Here is a 7,590-nt window from a genome sequence, read left to right as displayed (position 1 = left end):
CTGCAGTTTATAGGTGATCAGATAACTGACAAAAATCCTATTTGTGTGAGGGAAGTTTGCAATTACCTTTGACCATGAAATTTCCATTACTTCCAGGTAAACAAACAGATCAGAGGAGGGGGAAAGGAGGTAATTTGCAGCCGCACTGCAGCTGGAGAAAAAACTGCCTGGAAATATGGCACTTGGTCCAAGAAGAAATGTTCCTGTCCTGAGTAGTGTGCATGTGGCTGGCTGCCAGGCTTGGTTCTACAAGAGGCTTCCATGACTTGCCAAAGGAGATACAGCCCATCTCAGAAGTGCTGAAATAGAGTATGCTGAGATTAAGGGGAAATGGCCTATGTGAAATGAATGAGGAAGTCCCAAAAGGTCTCCTATTAAACAAGGACATCCCACATGTGGTACCACTGTGGGCTGTCAGCTGGTTTTCCTAGGTAGAACACAGAATTATTATTAGCATTATTATTAGTAGTAACAGTAGTAGTATCAATAACAGTAATAATAAGAATACATTCTTCATAAAGAAAGGTTCCTTTATCAAGCTGGTAGGTCAGTGGCCAGTGTAATGGTACAGTCCAGTGACATTTTATTTCAGATATAAACTTTGAATTATAAAGTAAAACAGAGGAAGACACTAAATAATAATAATAATAATAATAAGTAGTAGTAGTAGTAGTAGTAGTAGTAGTAGTAGTAGTAGTGCTATTAGGCAGACCAGGTTCTTTGGGGATATGTGATATCTTTTATTAGATCAACTAAACAGTTGGAAAAATTGTTCTTTGCAAGCTTTAGAACACAAACACCCTTCTTCAGGCATAGGGAGACTCCATTGCTGTTTTGTGTGCTGTCCTGGGTAGAATAGAAGTCAGTATGCAAAATGCAGGTTTGTGAAAATGCAAATGTGTGGCAGTGAGGTTCAGAGATGATGGGAGACAACAGGTATGAGACAGGTGGGGGTGGGGGATGTTGACCTGATGATAGAATGTAGCTGGTAAAATGCAGACAGGTTACCGGGGGTTATCAGATGGTGGGCAGGTTATAATGAGCCATAAATCCAATGGCTATATTTAGTCCAAGATTTTTTGTATTCAGTAGATTTATGAAGTGAAGTTTCTAGGCTCATCTACAAAAGGTGTTTTGTAAATTCCCTTTGAGGGATTTGAACTGAGAGACTGGAGAGAGAGTGGTTAGCTTGTGAGAAGTGTGCACCCACGGGCAATTGGGTATTTTTGTCTTTGATAGATTTTTGGTGTGTGTTCATCCTGGTACGCGGTTGTTGTTTGGTTTCTCCTACATATTTTCCATCATGACATACAGTACACTGGATGAGATATATTACATTTCTGGAGGTGCAGGTGTAAGATTCAGGAATGGTGATGGTTCTGTTGTGGGGTGTAGTTATTGTGGGGTGGTGGAGATGTGTTGACAGGTTTACATTTTTGTACTGGCATGGTCTGGTCCCCCCATCTGTCTCACACGTATTGTCTCCCATCACCTCTGAACCTCGCTGCCACACATTTGCATTTTCACAGACCTGCATTTTGCATATTGGCTTCTATTCTATCCAGGACAGCACACAAAACAACAACAGACTCTCCCTATGCCTGAAGAAGGGTGTTTGTGCCCAAAAGCTTGCAAAGAACAATTTTCCAACTATTTAGTTGGTCTAATAAAAGATATCACATCTACCCAAAGAACCTTAGACCAACATGACTACAACCAACAACCCTAATTACTACTCTTAGGTAATTTACTGCTTTGTGCCATAGCTTTTTTGTGAAGTAAGACCCTGTTACTTTTGCAAGGTGCTGGGACACCTGCTTCCCCTCTGCTTGTGACTCTTTGCTAGAGAAGGGAAATGTTGGAGACAAAAATACCAATAAATAATTCCAGCAGGAGCAAGGACCTCACTCAGAAAGAGTCAGGGTTTCTGTCATCCCAAGCCATCTTAAGGAAATAGATATAGACATGCTGAGAGTTTGCCCTTGTGTTCCCACTTGTCCAGCCTTCTCTCCCATTTTATGCCTTTATGGATTTTATCTTTTTGATGGTTTCTATCAGGATCCAGTCTGGCAGACAGGGGTGCTTTAGGAGCCTCCTTAGACAGATGTGATTCAATGGGGTCTCCTTAGACACATGGAGCTGCTCTTTCATGGGGACAGAAACTGAACTGGGACAACAGGTTGGCCAGTGAAATCATTGAGTCTTTCAATCACTTCATTGTGCTTTGGCTTAGCATCTCCTTTAAACAGTCACACTCCAAACCACCAGGAGAGGTCCCACCCCTTTCCTGCTGCTTCAAATACAATTGCATACACAGTCTTGAAATATATTGTATTTATTTCATCACCTGTATTGCTATTTAAAAAATATATTGGTTTTTAAACTTCTCAAACATTACACAGAATTTTCCCAGACCATAGGAAGAAACACAGATAAAGGCAGGAAAAAAGGACAATTCGAGCAGGTTCCATTTGAAGCTATGTTTCCGGTTGGGCAGGGATGTGAGTGAGCATGTATCCTCTGGAGGAAAGAGCGTGGTATGTCATAGCTGTAGAAACCACTCTTTTGTATACAGCAAATTGCTTTTGTGTGGCAACCACGACTGACCACATTTTAGAACCAAACCTGATGAGTAAATAGATGCTTTTACCATCCACACCATACAAACCATTTAGTAGAAATCTGAACAGAGATAAAGCCATAGACCCAGTAATGTCCTGATCTTGCACCTGTGGAGCAGGATCCCACTGATGGCCAAGCTTCATAGTTTCATAGTTTCATAGTTTCAGGGTCAGAAGGGACCTAATAGATCTTCTAGCCCGACCCCCCGCCAGGGCGGGAGAACAACCCAAAAAAAAATAACAAAAAAACAAAAAACACTCACCCTAAAAACAAAAACGGGACTCAAATGAGTCCAGCCAGGTAAGTGTCCAGTCTCTTCTTAAAGATCCCCAGGGTAGGGGCCAGCACCACCTCCCTTGGAAGTTGGTTCCAGCTCCTAGCCGCCCTAACTGTGAAGTAGTTTTTTCGGATGTCCAATCTGTACCTCCTCTCCATCAACTTGTGCCCATTACTCCTTGTTATGCCAGCAGGGGCTAGGGGAAACAGCGTCTCCCCCCAACCCTTCTGGTTCCCCCTAGTGAGTTTATAGACGGTCACCAGGTCCCCCCTCAGCCTTCTCTTGTGGAGGCTGAATAGGTTCAAGTCCCGCAGTCTCTCACTGTAGGGTCTGCCCTGTTGTCCCCGGATCATGCGGGTGGCCCTCCTCTGGACCCTCTCCATGTTGTCCACATCCCTCCTGAAATGGGGCGCACAGAACTGGACACAGTACTCCAGCTGCGGCCTGACCAGCGTCGCATAGAGGGGGAGGATCACCTCCCTGGCTCTACTCGAGAGCTACTGTAATGCAATTTACTCCCAACAGTCCATCACACTGGGAGATCCGATTGCAGGGCCCAGGACAGGTGTTCTCTAAAAGATGATCCTTCCTTTAAAACTCTTCAAAGGGCTGTGATTAACTCCTCTGTATCCTCTGAAGAAAGACCACTGCCTCCCTGACTCCTCCAGTAGTGACTCCATGAAGACCTTGTTTCTCTTTGGTATAAAAATGCAGTGCATTCAGGGGCAGATCCTGCAGGCCATTCATTCCCCAGGAACCTGACAGCAGGTTCTGGCCATTAGTGGCTCTTCTGGTTATACTGCCGTGCTCTGTAACCTACACTTGCCAAACAAGGTGGGACCCTCAGGAGTTCTCAGCATTGGCGTGACTTTGCTCCTTGGAAGTTGGTAGGAGTTTTGCAACTTGGGGAATAAGAGTTGGGCTAATGACAGCCAGTAGCATTTGAGCATCCTGCCCTAGCTAGCTAATGAACAGCTTGCCTCCCACCCCCATTGCTCTGTGATCACTTAATGAAAAATCCCATTGTGATGGACAAGAGTCAAGATTTTTGTGGCAGCCTCTCCTAGCTTTTGTGGGTTCCCAGTATTACCACTGTATTACCATTACTGGCCTTTAATTTCTCTGGTCTAAGAGAGACAGAGAAAGTACAAGACCCTCAGGCCATGAAAGGTCTTGCTGCTGGTGCTGTCTGGTGGGGTCAGAAAGGATGTCTCTTCATATACAGCACTGAATAAATGCTTAGGTGTATTAGAGAAGGCATAACTTCCTTAAAACATCAGATATTGCATGTGATATTCATGGAAGTATGCTTTGCTCCAGCATGGCATCTCCAATTATCTGAAGGGCAGGAGGGACTAAAGTTTTCTCTGCCCCCTGGCCTTTGCTTTGATTACCTTGGTTTTCCAATCAGATTGCATTTCAGGCTTTCCAGAATACATGCAATTGAGAAGAGTGATCAGACTTCTCCCTGGCTAGGGTTCACTAGTGTAATGCTGAGCAGGCGAGTGGGGTATGAGTCCTGGGGGAAACCACTGGAATGGAGGTAGGGGGGCACCTCACCCCCATGCACCCCCCTGCCACCCTTACATCTTATACATTCCCTACAGTGGTTCCAGCTCTGAATCTGGCTCTGGCTCCAGCTCCAGGGAGCACAGAGTATCAGCGGTTGAGGACAGAGCAGCCCCTCCTGTTTTGGCACTGAAAAATGGTGTTTAAATGGCTGCATGACACACATGTTGGTAGCCAAAAAAGGAGTTGACAGCCCCATTCCTTGGAGCAGCAAACGTCTGGCTGTGGCCTCTGCACCATGCACTGCCACCACCCAGGGTGCAGTACCAGCTGGTTATACCTCTGCTAATGTCCAAGATAAGCAGTGAGAGAAAGAAAAGTAAAGGTGGCTTAGCTGGAGAGAGTTCCTGATCTGGGCTTTTCTGGAATATGCTTTCCATAAAACTTTGTGGTAGATGTAAAAATATTATGCATGGTACCTAGAAAGGTCTCCAGACCTCTTCTCTGTCTCTCCTGTGTCCCTACTATTGACTTGCAAATAAACCTGTGCCTTTTCCCAGACCTAGCTAGGTCATGATAAACATTCAGCAGAGAATCAGGGTTTGATTTTACCTTTACACATAAGTCTTTATTCCCCTTACCTGAAATCTCATTGGTTTGAAAAATACCTCACAAATGAAGTTGTGTCCTCACAAATACCACAGATCTCATTGCAGCCTGGGCAAGGTGTGGTATTCATGATGTCATCAGAGGAGATGACAGCATTTCTGGAGCATTTTCAGGGCATACAGAAATACAAAGAGGATTCCCAAGAGGGCAAGAACTTCTGAAAGGTTCGTTGCTGTTATTAATCTGTGCAGCAGGCCAAAGCCGCTTTGTTTTAGGCACGCTTTCTCTATAAGGCCCCTTAGTCGCGTCTACACAAGACACTGACTGTGTGATAGCCCGAAACTACTGCACAGTAGCGTTGCATGGCAGAAATCATGATGCGAGGCTACTGAGCAGTAGTCTTGAGCTACTGTGCAGTCAGTGCCATGATAAAGCCATTCATCGGCACTACCGCGCAGTAATGCAGGTTACTGCGCAATCATTTAGGACTTGTTTATACAAATATTAAACGACTGTGCAGTAATAACTACACAGTCAATGTCTCATATAGTTGTGGCCCCTGTAGCCCTCTGTACCCAAGAGGAAAAATAATTAGTGTATTTAAAAAGCACTTTTTAGGAGGGGTACATGTGCAAGTGCTTTGCAAAGATGAGTAATATTGTCCTCATTTTACTTAAAGGAAAATTGAGGCACACTTAAGTGACTCACCCTGGGCCCCACAGGGTGCGTCTACATATGATGCTACATTGCTGTAGTAATGCACTACGGTGACATAGCATTGGTGGTCACAAACCATGACACTGCAGTTACATCACTGTAGCAATGCACTCCCTTGTTATAGCATGTTGCTATGGCGATGTAGCAGCTAAATATAACTCAAGTGTGGCATGCATGACACAGTATGGGCTGTTACTGCATTGTCGTTTAGTACTTTCAAAAGGAAGTAAGTACTAAATGATGGTGCAGTAACAAAGGTGCCATAGGGACATGTGTAGATGCACCCACAGTGAGTCAGTGACAGAGATGGGAACAATAGGACTCTTGACTCCCATTCTCTTGCTCTGTTTGCAGCACCATGCTAGTTTCTATTAGGACACGGAGGGTGAATGGGATAGAAATCTGCTTAGCTCAGTGTTCAGTCATCCTTAGCATCTGCTGTTGGTTATCTCTTAGTGTTATCCCTCAGCCCTTCACGCTCCTTTTTTAAAACATCTTTGCCCCGACCAGACACCAACTCAAAAGAGCACAGTGCCACTACACAGGACCTGCTACCCACAGTGTCTGACCAGCCCAGTGGCCCTGGGAGCAGCAGCACTAAGACAAGGTGAGATGGGAATGCCAGACAGTACAGACTGTCCAGGGCTCACAGGCTGATCCCACCCACCTTCCTCTACAGAGGCAAATCTGCCCTTTTGCTCTGTGCTGCTTCACTTCATCTCCCCCCATCCTTTCTGCTCTTTCTCCCGTGCTCTCTTGCACATGCTGCCCAGCCAGACAGCTCTCTTCTGTCCCTCCCATCACCAGCTGCCTGTCTGCCTCACTTCCTCCTGCTCCAGCTCCTTCTGGCAGCTGCAGTCTCCCAGGCAGTTCTGGTCCCTGCAGGCAGCTTCTGTTTCCTCCCCTGTGGTAGGGCAATGGTCCCCAGTGGAGGCAATCAGGCTGGTTCCTTCTTGTTTCCAGCCACCTATTTGGGCTTCTTAGCAATGAACAGTCTGACACCTGCAGGAACCTACACTAGGTAGGCACCGCCTGTGACCTGGGAGCTCTCCACAGGTGATGGCTCACAAACTACAGCCTGAGCATCACTGTTTTGGTTTACTGAGCTAAAACATACATGGCTTACGCAAAGTTCTTCAATGCCACTTGATATGAAATGGGGCCCCTTATGTGAGCAAAGGCTAGTCCCATGAATAAGGGTTGCAGAACTGGGCCCTTAGGGGTCTAGCATAGAGTCCTCCCCTGTCCTTCCTTGTACAATTTACTCTCTCAATTCTGAGTGCGTGAAAATTCTTCCCTCCTCTGTCCCAACACTGGGTGGGTTGGGTCACTATTGCCATCCAGTACTGTCCTCCCCACAACCACCTCTGCACCAGGTAATTGTTGTTCTGGGCTTTTGCAGACTGTAAATTCCAAAGAAAGTGAAGGAAACAATCATGTTAAAAAATGCTGGGGAAAATTGTCAAACAAAGGATCATGTACTGTAAGAAAAGGCAAAGCCAAGCCAATATTATAAAGAATTGCAGTGTCCAGGGGGTGAAATGTGCCCTGGTGTGGTGGGAAGGTAGGAAATCTAAGGGTTCCATAAATCCAGCATAAGCCCAAACTTCAGAAAGGCTTGTGAGGTGCTCTGGTCTACACCTTCCCACTATTACAGAAATGCATTTCACCCAAGGAGCACCTGAAGAAGCTGAGGCCAGTATATCCTGATACCACAGCATATCCTGATCCTGTAGTATTTAGGATACGGCTTTTTTTTCTGAGACTGTATATGATATATTTGCAAGTCCCATAAAAACTCCCCGCTCAGAGGCTGGTGTCATGACACCATCAGGTGGTTTAATCTTTCCTTACAT

General features: G+C 45.5%; 1 protein-coding gene across 1 annotated transcript in view; it reads right to left on the bottom strand.

Moving 5' to 3' along the window:
- Positions 1 to 325: 325 nt before the first annotated feature.
- Positions 326 to 7,590, bottom strand: part of PROB1 (proline rich basic protein 1) — a 24,077-nt gene continuing 16,812 nt past the window's right edge. The window contains exon 3 of the transcript XR_003094421.1: positions 326 to 427. The gene's annotated coding sequence lies outside the window, so the exon portion shown is untranslated. The remainder of the gene's footprint in view (positions 428 to 7,590) is intronic.

The sequence above is a fragment of the Alligator sinensis genome, unplaced genomic scaffold, assembly GCF_000455745.1.
Source record: "Alligator sinensis unplaced genomic scaffold, ASM45574v1 scaffold156_1, whole genome shotgun sequence".
NCBI classification, from domain to species: domain Eukaryota; kingdom Metazoa; phylum Chordata; order Crocodylia; family Alligatoridae; genus Alligator; species Alligator sinensis.
The sequence above is the reverse complement of the archived record's forward strand: the minus strand, read 5'-3'. Positions and strand labels throughout refer to the sequence as shown.